Here is a 13,199-nt window from a genome sequence, read left to right on the forward strand (position 1 = left end):
AAGTGGCACAGTGTCATCATATGCACAGGGAGTGAATTAGGTATGCCTGAGTCAGCCACTGATACCACCAATTGACATGTGTGTGTATGTGTGTTGGTGAGGGGCAGCAGTACAGGGTGGGGCAGTGTTGGTGCAGTGTGTGCATGTATGTGGTCACCCTAGGTGTTAACATTTCGCATGTGTGTATGCACGCACACAGTTCCAACTCATGGCTGCCATATACAGGGGTTTGTGGACAGCCACAGACTGCACCTAGCAGGTCATACAGATCAGTGTCTGTGGGCACGGACATGGTACCTGTGCCTGGCAGGGGTGCTACAGACCGTATCCAGTACTAAGCCAGACTGGGTACTGTCATCAGAAGCGGGAGTGTGTTGACTGGACACAGGTCCCTGTTGGGACTGTCCAGAGCCACGTGCACGTGGTCTCCTGGGGTGTTCCGATGACAGCACAGACCCAGCATTGCTGGGGCTGCTGCTGGCACTATGGGGGCATGCGTGGGCCTGTTGTCATCTGCGCCGACTGCCAGCTGCTGCTGTTGCTAGCATACGGCCACGTCGACGCCACAAACGCCCACCATTGCCCTGGCTCATGGACATTTAGTTGTGGAACTGCTGTAATATGTCCCCACAATGTCTGTCTATGACATCGGTGAAATTACAGATAGCATCTGCGATGTCACGCATACTGTCAGTCATGGCTGTGCGACATGCTCTCAGCTCCCTCAGACCCTGTCTTGTGTACCTTTCCATACACGACTGTGCCTGCATGACAGTCCGAAACATAGCTGAGGTTGACAGACCTCTTTGGGCACATCAGCCAGAGGCAGTACGCCCATGGATGCTCCCACGAGAACCCATGGGCAACTGTCTGTGTGGTACCATCGGAGGACCCTGCCCATGGCAGTTGTGTGGGGACGCATGTGCCACAGGTACCACATTACCCTGGTCTATGCCCACTGTATCCTGTCCATCACCTAGGGACAATGGTGCAAAGGATGTACTGGCAGGATGACTGTGTGCAATGACGGGGTTGACAGCTGTGTACTGTCAATTGGCTGACCAATGGTGGACCCTGACACACCTTCCTGTACCATTACACAAATATCATCATTACCAGTACCTGTGGCACAAGATTCAGGTTCCCTGCTGCAGGACACCAGAGCAGCACCAGAACCTGTGGGAGGAAGACAGGAAACACAGTTTACAGTCTCCAGACATTGTTACCAGTGATGCACTTATGCACACATGCACACATGCACACATGGACACATGCACACTTGCACACATGGACACAGGCACACATGCACACATGGACACAGGCACACATGCAGACATGCACACGTGGACACATGCACACAGGCACACATGCACACATGCACACAGGCACACATGCAGACATGCACACGTGGACACATGCACATGTGGACACATGCACACATGCACACATGGACACATGCACACATGCACATGTGGTCACATGCACACATGGACACATGCGTACATGAACACATGCACACATGCACATGTGGTCACGTGTACACATGCACACATGCACACGTGGACACAGGCACACATGCACACATGCACACGTGGACACAGGCACACCTGCACACATGCACACATGCACACATGGGCACAGGCACATCTGCACACATGCACACATGCACACCCCACAGTATACACACAGAGCACTACTGAGTTACACTACTGTTACTAGCACTATCAGGACTATTGTAGGTATTGTTAAACACACTCACCAGCATGGATGGCCTGCCATGCTGTAACCCCGGAGGGACCTGCAGAAATGATGAGATTAATGTCAGTGGGCACAACTGTGCCATTGATATTGCATATGATACAGTGCAGTAGTACACCAGTTTATTTATTTATTTATTTATTTTACATTTGTTGACCGGGCTAGTCCAGCTGGATTATTGTCCATTTTCAGTGGAGGCCTGGGGAGAAAAGCTCCACAGCTTAAAGCAAGGTTATACAAAATAAACATATGAAGAAAACACTAATGTCACAGGTAATGAGCAAAATACAGAGATATTAGTCTAGGTCAGGTAATAAAAACAAATAATACCATCTATGTTATGAGAAAGGCATTAAAATACTTTCAGTACAAATAAAGGAGGATGAGAGTATTACGTGGTTTAAAATGTATATACATAAAAAAACATCGTTTGTACTTTTTTTTTTTTTTTTTTTTTTCATATATGAGAGCAATAGTACAGTAAAGTCATTTGTGATCAGAGAGAAAGATTGCAATGTAGCATAGGGAAATATGATAGTAGACAGTAGACCAGTTGCCTTTCACATGTCAGCTGCTGATATTGCCAGTATCACACATGCACAATTACATACTATGATGACAGATACATACCACGGACACACCTTACACATGCATAAACTAACAGTGTACAGAACAGTCAAGTGTACATATGGCATATTACCTGCACGCTCCATGTCATGCTGCTGTGTGGATCCAGCCTCCATCATGATGCAGGTGTACTGCTGTTGCTGTTCCGGGGCTGGAGCCACAACACTTAGGAGTAGCCCCTCCAGTCTGGTGAGGGGGGATGTGTGGCCACCCCACCTCCTGTGGCAACCTGTTGCCTGTGGATATCTGATGCACGCTGACGGACACTTCTGATTAAATCACTGCAGTGATGTTATACCTGCTCATATGTCCTATCATGCGTGCCAATATCATTTACCCTACAGACAAGGTCTTGCCACAGTGCAGCCCTCTCCTGCTGATTCTGACTGGTGCGGGAAAACAGGATGTCATACTCCCGCACCAGGCTCTGGTGTATCTCCTCATCTTCTGCTGCAGAGTAGGCGGGATTACGCTGATGCGCCATCTCCCTGGAAAAGAACACAAACAGGATATCAGCAGACTATGTCAGCAATATATAGCACACATACTATACATAATATTCATGTGCAGTGATATACTACTACTCCCATATGTTGCAAGTGTGTGTGTCGTGGTGGATACACAGGTACATGGCCAGATATCAGTGCTCAGCCAACACCTGTGCAACAATACCTGCCACATTCCACACAACATAGTAGCATGCCCCATCGGTCAGCATACACTGACAGGTCCAATGCACAACCTCACTCTGGGGGTTCATCCCAAGGTACTGTATGTGGGACGCCATCCACTAGTGTGATGTGGACACAAGTTACTCGGCCTGGATATACATATCCCACCACCACCACCAGCACAGTAGACTACTTTGATATGTATGTGATTAGACAGTTATTCACTTGTTAGGACTGAGATGGTATCCATGCAGCACACTGGGCCAGTGGAAGCCACAACCCACACTGCTGACCCCTTTGCAAATGCTTACCACGGACATGCCACAAATTGCATGGAACTTGCACACACATTTCTAACCCAGACCCTATGCACAAAGGTTAGGCATCCTGTCCGGTGGACCCCAGACAGAGGCAGATTGTATAATAATAGCAGGAGGCTATTGCAGGACAGAGCAGATTCACATTAAGGGAAGGCATCTGTGGTCAGCACTGGTACTACACTATGGTCCCTCATAACAATGGCCACGGTCTACTCTGGGAGGGAAATGGCCACAAACACTATGGATAACCACAAGGCCTTCTTCAGTTATGTTACACATATGGACCATATGCCTCAGATATGCTCTGTGTTAATACACACCTACTTAACATTCACCAAACCACAGATATTGGCAACATTCTTGCAGACAGGTTCGGTGCACGTATCCCCCCTCCTTCTCCCCCACCAGTTGAAATAGTTATCACAGCTGTATGTAACCTCCCTATCATCTCATGTCCAGGTGAGGGCCGCCCTCAGCAAAGCAGAACACACAGCATCACTGTGGCCTCATGGTATCCCTGGATGTGTGCTACCTGCACTCCAAGAGGACATACAACCGCATATAACACTGATACTTTATCTTGGCCGTACTACAGGATATGTACCGGACAGTGGCATACAGAACAGTGGTCCCATACCACTAAGGAGGCACCTCGACTGACCCTGGGAACTACCACATCATATGCATAACCGGCCTGGTCTGCTAAGTTATGGAATTATGCAGTACGGGATGCATATGCAGTGATATTGGGTACCTGCAGACACTTGTTCCCAGCCAGAGTGCCTTTGTGATGGGCTGATCCTGCCTTTTGAACCTGGCTGACCTTTCAAAGCAGTCACTACAGCCATTGATGAGGGCAATTCACAGACAACTGCTGCCAGGATCGCGGCCTAACACTGATTGACATGTAATGTATAGTCATCCCCTTTTGGTGGAACTACGTACACACAACATATCACATGGACATACCTATAGATACAGAACTATGACACATTTGGAGGGTTCACAGTATGCACACTATTAACCTGCTACTTTGCATTACCTGTGTTTGTCGCAGCTGGTTGCATTACCACTGCTTCTGATTCCTGCTGCTACTGTCACTGCTGACAGCTTAGAGTCACAGTGTGTAGCGTGTTTTTTTTTTTTTTTCTCAGTCTGTCTCTCTCCCTCTGTCTGCTTCCAGACAGTGCAATGAATGTATTGCATGTGTGGAGTGTTAGTACAGGATGCTTTTGCAGGTATCTGCATAGGTCCATGTGATGGCCTCTGCACCAGTTGTAAGCCAGCATTTGCTAATTGCATACAGCCAGTTGTGTACTGATTGCAGTTCTCACTGTGATTTCAGGTCAGTGCTATAAAAGGGTATGTGAGATAGGCATTGCCCTTTCAGATTGTAAGGGCGGGGACCATGCTGGTATGCTGTGGACACTGTTCTGTGAGTGTAAAGGTTAGTATCTCTCTCATGATTCAGGCTGTGTTGTAGATTCACATTTCTCCATTCCTCTCTCCTGTTCCCTGTAGTAAGTATGTATGCACAATGACACCTACAACTATATATAGATATATATTTATATCTATCTATCTATATATATATATATATATATATATATATATATATATATATATATATATATATATATGGTTCTAGGTCATAACAGCGACAACCAGAACACCGACACCAACTTCACTGACACGAAAACACCGACACAGAAAACATCGACACTACAAATCACGGACATTTCACAGGTAAGGGGTTTAAATTTCGCTAATCAAGCCTACCATGTTCAGGTAAGGTGGCAGTGTTATGCATGTGTTAAATTTAAACCCCTTTCCTGAACATGGTAGGCTTGATTAGTGAAATTTAAACCCCTTACCTGTGAAATGTCCGTGATTTGTAGTGTCGATGTTTTCTGTGTCAGTGTTTTCATGTCGGTGAAATTGGTGTCGGTGTTCTGGTTGTCACTGTTATGACCTAGAACCATATATATATATATATATATATATATATATATATATATATATATATATATATATAAATATATGTACATATACATACATTTATATATGTACATTAACTGACATTATTACCTACAAGCTACCAACTAGCATGGCTGTTTCTGTTCACACACTACTATTATGGGAATACAGTAGTTTTGACAGTAATTCTACATGCCATGCTTTGGGTACTACACATCCTATATTCCCTTTACATTCATCCCTAATATTACATGTTATATTTATTTTAGCACAACATTCTTGTATAAGAGTCATGGCTTAGTGGTAGGTCATACAGACTATAGTTTCCAAGGTCCTGGGTTCAGGACTGATCGTGGGATTTTATTTTCTTCTTGAACTGAGTACAGGACCTGTCAATCAAAGTGACTAAGGCACTTTTAAGCAGTTGTAACCGGGTTAGCGCTGGTTTGCGCGGAGCTCACGCATGCGCACTGGCAGTTAGCTCCGCGCACACATGCGCACACCCGCTTACAACCACTTAACAGTGCTTACTCTGGCGCACACCCTCGCTATTTTCTTTGTAAGAAATGAAAATGGGGAGACAGGAAAGTGGTGAAAAAGGGGTGACAAAGAGGGTAAGACAGTAGGGAAAAAAGCTTGGGATTTGCAGGAGGGATGTAGGTAAGGCCCATAGATGCCCATTTCTTCATCAGCAACAGCTGTGCATATGTATGCAATTTGGTGTGACATTTGAAACCTTCCACCCCTGAGAGAGGTGTCAGGACAACAATAATACTTGTTGTACAGCCAATTGTAATTGATAGTTTCCATGTCCAGCAGACATGTGTGCAGAATGGGCAGCTATGTATGGGGCGTAATTTTTTTGTGGGTACAGAGTGCCCTTTTTTTTTTTTTTCAGGTGAGAGTGGTATGTCAGGTGAAGGAAGTCGGCACAGCTGGGGAGATAGGTTGGGTAGGTAAACAGACAAGACAAACAAGATGCATACAGGGGCGGTGTATGACACGTGTGTGTGGGTTAAACAATTGATGGGGATGGAGGTTTGGATATCCAGAGCCCATGAGCCCACAGATGGCAACAGTGGAACTGATATCCCCACCCATAGGCAGTTGCCACTGTTCCTTCACTGCCCAGGACAGGGCTGTGCTGGGGGCTGTGTAGACCAGGCAATAGGCATGCCCGTATGTTGTGCCACCCATGCCTCAAGTTGGCGTAGGTGCTCAAGAACAGAGTCCTGAATCTCCCTACGCACCACAGTCCGGATGCTACGGAGGGTGAGTGGTGGTTCTCCTCCAGCCACACTTGCAGAGGGGGGTGCAAGCCCCATCCCCTGCAGCGCTTCCACCCGCAGGTGGCACAGGGTCACCGGAGGAGGGTCCAGACTGGGCACTAGTGCCAGGTGCACTCGCCAGCTGAGATGGGAGAGGTGGGTCCGCTGGAACCCGCCTTCCCTGTCGTCCTATGTTTTGCATTATGTCATGACAGTTTGGGTTAGTGACATATAATACCATTTACAATTAGTTGTAACAGCATGCATTAGTATTCCCATTAACCAAACACCCAGATATTCACACCATTGAAGAGCGAGCATAACACATGCATAATTTGAACAGCAATACACAGTCCAACAACATGCAGGGTTGATTGATGGCAACAGGCCATCAGGTTTGGATGTATGAACAGGGCAGATGCATCAACGGACATGCAAATATATATGACCAAACAGGACAAACGTCCAGGGGTGTTAATTGTGATTGCACATATCATTTTCACGTGGAATGGGTTATATGTGGTTATAGGGTGGGGTGAAGAAAATAATATTAACACCTTCAAATACCAATACATATGCTGTACATTTCTAATAGCTGCACATATATACACACTACTGTTCTAACTACAGTTTCCTATATGATAACTATTTCAACTTGGTGATAGGACTGTTACTGCAACATCAATATACATTTTATTGTTCTTCATACACATTCATATCTGACTTTGTTCAGCTACATCATCCTGCTACATTTGCTTTATATAGCTGTAGACAAGTGTGGATGTTTGGTATATCAGACAATCATACTATCTGCATATTGCAGACTGAGAGCAACATATCCAGATTTTGGGATACACATTCCAGATGCAGCAACACTTTGAACAGATTTCGCTGTTTGGTTTGGATTCTCACATGCATTTCATTCTGTCTTGACTGCAGTATACTTTATTCAGGGGTTATTACTACTGTGTTGCTGGATTGGGTTATATGTGGTTATAGGGTGGGGTGAAGCAAATAATATTAACACCTTCGAATACCAATACATATGCTGTACATTTCTAATAGCTGCACATATATACACACTACTGTTCTAACTACAGTTTCCAATATGATAACGACTTCAACTTGGTGATAGGACTGTTACTACAACATCAATATACATTTTATTGTTCTTCATACACATTCATATCTAGCTTTGTTCAGCTACATCATCCTGCTACATTTGCTTTATATAGCTGTAGACAAGTGTGGATGTTTGGTATATCAGACAATCATACTATCTGCATATTGCAGACTGAGAGCAACATATCCAGATTTTGGGATACACTTTCCAGATGCAGCAACACTTTGAACAGATTTTGCTGTTTGGTTTGAATTCTCACATGCATTTCATTCTGTACTGACTGCAGTATACTTTATTCAGGGGTTATTACTACTGTATTGCTGGATTCATGACACTTTCTCACACTCTCTCACTTGTTTTCATTTTACTATTCAGGATGGTACTTACTTCTTGGCTTTATTGACATGTTTTACCTGTAGTTATTACAATCCTTTCCAGCAGTCTCACTTCTGTCATGCTTCAGTATTTCAACAGGGAAATATTTCACACATGTGATTTCATCATCTTCTGCATCTATACTTTTCAGCCTGCTGCAGGTTGTGTACTATTTTCTTACAGGTGGGGCATTTTTATTTCAGAATTTATGTCAGACATTTTCATTTTTCTGTTTGGCTTACAGGCTGCAACACACTTTTGTAATCAAGCAATACTTGCAAACACTTTCACACTGTTATTTGCACATTTATTCCTTAGTGACTACACTGCACTCTTTTGCTGACTGTCATACTTTTATATTTCTTTACAGTTACTGGTAGTGGATTACTGACCTGCCTGGTGGCGCAACCGCACCAGCCTATCGCCATAGGCTCTGCAGTTCACAGAACGGACACCTGCAGCTGTAATATAAATGAAGTAATATTGGAATACACATCTCCATAATATCAGCTAGTTTAATTTCTTACATACATAATTAAATGTAACTTACTCAGTAGAGGGGCGTTGGGCATTTGCCGGGCCTCCTGAATCCAAAAGTTCAATTGGTCCTGCTTGCATCTCTTCAGGTCCGCATGGTGGTGACGGACCTGCTCACCAGTCCTTGGAATCTCTGTGGCACTGGTGAGATCATGAGCCAACCGGTCCCACGCCTCAGCCCTGTATGCTCCCCACAGGACCTGGCCCTGCATGAGTTGGGCCTCATGATTGTGGACTAGGAGCCAGACCATGTACCTGGACTCCTCAACGCCCCACCTCTGTGCTCGAAAGCAACTACCCTCTCCTACTCCTGTCATTCTGGCTGCAGTTCAGTTCTACAATCGTTTATGCTGTGTATTCCCGCCTATGGGGCTTATATGGTCCGTTTTTCCCACACATATCTGTGATTGGCTATTTTGGAATTGTATCAACTTCAGTAAACCTGCATTGTCATGCTCCAGTTTGTATTCATTCCTATATATTAGCTATTATTGCATTTATAGGTACTGCTGTCATGGCTTAGTGGTTCAGTACCTTGACTATGGTGTATAGTATCCTGGGTTCGAACCTGGCCACTCCTTTTTATTTTTTATGACTGTCTAGACAAGCTGAGGGATGTGTTTGTGTAAAGGCAGTTTTGATACGGCTTGCTCAACGTTGCCCGTCGGTTAGCTTGTTTGCGCGGTGCACAGCTCCGCGCAAACGGGGTAGGCTGGTTTAAGCCTCATTTGGCTATCAGCACACATATTACGCTCAGCTCAGTTACAGGCACATAGATTTAGCATGTTAAACCACTACTTAGCTACGGGCACTCATTTTGTACCAGTTAAACCACTGCTCACCTACAGGCAGATGCACTCACCCTGTTAAACTGTAGCTCAGCTATGGGCACATCTGGCATTTTTTATTGTTTTGTTACCTCACATTTCTTCAATATACATGGGCTATTTCATTACATTTTACATAAAATGTCATTTTATGTGTACATATTTGTCAGGGACTTGTTTTGTGCTTATTTTGCTAAAAATGAAAATTGGTGTTGTAGGCGCTCGAACCATGAATGCCTGCTCTTCAGCCAACATCTCTACCATTACACTATTGCTTCTTGGCTTTCTTTGCATATTTAGTTCTTATATGCTTTCCCACTGATTGCTAACTGTAGCTGCGCTATGGGCATGCCCACGCAAACAAGCGCACTCATGGTTAAACATCTTTACAATTTAAAAAAAATTTATGTGATGTTCATTTGTACATTTTATGTTCGTAGTCTGTGGGGACATGTGTTGTGTTGTGTTTATTCACATTTCCATGGACTCTGGCATGGGTGTTTACTTTGGGCACTTTTACTCTTCTGGGAGCGTGTCCGCTTACAGGGCTCGGCTTACGGACACGCCCCCTACTGTCTTACACGGACCGTGTTAGCCTTAGGTGTGATTCAGCATGCTCTCATGAATATGCAGAGCATGCTGATATCACTCCGTTTAACTGCAGCCTCCGTGTATGAGTTATAACTCTTACATGGAGGCTTCGTGAATCCTGCCCTATGTGTTTAACTGATTTAATTAATATATAATATTAAAAAACAATTAATAAACAGTAGTATCCGAAGCAGTACAGCACATTTAACACATTACTGCAACCAAATATAAGAGATATATCAGTATATAAGGGAAGTATTTTGTCTTTTACTGATTATGTATATAAAGAAATCATTTATAAAGGATGGTAACTGAAGTGCTATAGTGCTTTTAGTATATTACTGCAATCAAATATAAAAGATGCCAACATGTAAGTGGAAATGTTTTCAGTGCAATATTGCAAACAAATGCATATCAAGTACAATTTTGATAATTTCTGTGAGTATATTATTTATTTATTTATTTTACATTTGTTAACGGGACTAGTCTAGCTGGATATATGTCCATTTTCCATAGAGGCCTGGGGAGAAAAGCTCCACGCATGAACAGTGACAAAATTAACAATGTATAGAAACATAAAGGATTACAGTACAGTCTAGTATTAGTCTAAAAGGAGTAATAATAATACATTTTTTTAACTATATCAGTTAACAATGTATAGAAACATACAGGAATACAGTACAGAGTAGTATTAGTCTAAAAGGAGTAATAATAATACATTTTTAAATTATAGCAGATTTAGTAGAAATTCTACTAAATAATTATACAAAACACAGTACAAGGTATGAACAAGTCTCGGGTAGGGAAGAGAACACAATTGTTATTCTCATAATTCAAAGAAAGAGTAGTAACTTGTTTTGGAGACTTAGGTTAAAGGAGTAGGGAAAGGGGTAAGTGAAAAATTGAAGAAAATATCAGTCTGGGTTAGTGCATGGAGAAAGCCAATGAGTTTTTAGATGTTCTTTAAGATGTTTTTTAAAAAGAGAAGTAGAAACAAGGGTAGATAATTCTGAGGGAAGCTGGTTCAAGATTTTTCCTGCAGTGTTTGAGAAGAGTGAATCCTCAGCTTTGCTATTAGCTTTATTTGAGGAAGCTAGAAGCTTCTTAGCAGAGCGGAGTGTGGATAGATTTGTATAGGGTGTAATTAGATTGGTGAGGATAGGGGTGTTGTTAGGGTGGTATAGGATCTTTTGAGTAATAAGTAATTGTTTACAGAGTATATGGTTTTTCAATTCTAGCCATCCTAGTTGTTTGAGGTTAAGGCAGTGGTGAGTTTTATAGGGGGAGCTTGTGATGAATCTGGCTATGCTATTATAACAGGTGGAGAGTTTAGAGAGGTTGTTTTTGGAAAGGTTAGTATATATAACACAGGCATAGAAAAGGGTAGAAATGAGGTGGGTTTGGGCAATAGTTTTTCTTGCAGAAGGGGTAAGGAAGGGTTTGATTCTATAGAGGGTACCAAGTTTTTTGTTAACAGACTTTATAGTGGAGTTGATGTGTTCATCATAGCTGAGACGATTATCAATTGTTACACCTAGTAGGTGGGTTGCAGTATCTGGGGTAATGTTGGTACCATTGTTAGAGGTTATAGCGAGTAGGGGTAAAAAGCAGTAGTTTAGTTTTTTTGGGATTTAGGAGGAGGCAGTGTTGCATAAACCAGTTTTCAACATTTTGAAAAACAGTTTGGGTAAGGGAGTGGAGAGTGGCTATATTCTTAGCTGTACAGATTAAGGTGGAGTCATCAGCGTATTGAATGCAGATGGCTTGAGGTATGTTCATGTGTAGATTGTTAATAAATAAAGAAAAGAGTAGGGGACCTATGATAGAGCCCTGGGGTACTCAAATATTAACTGGTAGTAGCAAAGACAAATTGTTCTGCCAAAGTACTGCTTGCTGTCTATTTTCCAGATAAGACCAAAACCATTGTATAGCTTGAGGGTTGATAGAATGGGTATTTAGTTTGTCTAGTAGTAAGTTATGGTTAACCATATCGAAGGCTTTCGACAGGTCAATAAATAGTGCAGAGGAAAAAGAGTTATTGTTATGATTTTTATATATAGAGTCGGTAAAGGATAAGAGGGCAGTCAATGTGCAATGGAATGGTCTAAAGCCGTGTTGGCAGTTTGCAAGTAGGTTATTTTGTCTTAAGTGGTTAAGTAATTGTTTGTGAACACACTTTTCCATGATCTTAGCCAAAGGGGAGAGTAAAGCAATAGGGTAATAGTTTGAAAGCTCAGTATAAGGACCACCTTTGTGTAGAGGAATGATGTGGGATATCTTCCATAGAGCAGGGATTTTACCTTCTGAGATAGTTCTGTTGATAAGGATGGAGATGGGATAGGCTATGGCTTTTGCGGCTATTTGTAGGAATTCAGATGGGAGACGGTCAGCAGAAGGGGTGCAAGGTTTCAGTTTTTGAAGTAGATTACAGATGAGGGATGTAGATACAGGTTGTATCTGAAAGGTAGGCAGTGAAGTATTGCAAGTATTAGTTTGGAAAGTAGTGAAAGGTGGTAAAGAATTAGCCAGGGTTATAATGGCTTCAGTAAAGTAGTTATTAAAGGCAACATGGATCTGGCTGGAGTTATTATGATTGAAACCAGTTGGGTCTGGAGTAGTGGTGTGGCCTGGCTGAAGAAGTGTGTTTATTCCAGACCAATATTTTTGAGGAGTTTGTTGGCTGGTTTGTTGTAGTTGAAGGTAGAAATCTTTTTTATCTCTAAGAATATCCTTCTTGGTGGCATTTCTTAGCTGTTTATAGTGAAGGTGGTTTGTTGGGCATTTGGTAGCTCTCCATTTAGCCCAGATTTTATTTCTAAGGAGTATCTTCTGCCTAGTTTGTTTTGTGAGCCATGGGGCAGATTTTGTTCTTATTCTAGTAGTGCGATAAGGTGCACGGCAGTCAAGGATTTGAAGAAAGTTAGTATTAAAGTAAGTAAGTAATGGATTCATCAAGTTCTAGATGGGTTAGTGGTGACCAGTCACATGCTTGCAATTCGGTTAGAAAGCTGTCTGGATTAAAGAATGTTTTTGAGCGGGAGGTTTTGAGGTTATGAGTAGTTGGAATATGGACTTTTTGTCTAATAATGTAGGTAAGCATGTGGTCGGTAATGTCATCTGGAAGG

Source organism: Protopterus annectens, chromosome 1.part2, assembly GCF_019279795.1.
Source record: "Protopterus annectens isolate FY-2018-M chromosome 1.part2, PAN1.0, whole genome shotgun sequence".
NCBI lineage: Eukaryota > Metazoa > Chordata > Ceratodontiformes > Protopteridae > Protopterus > Protopterus annectens.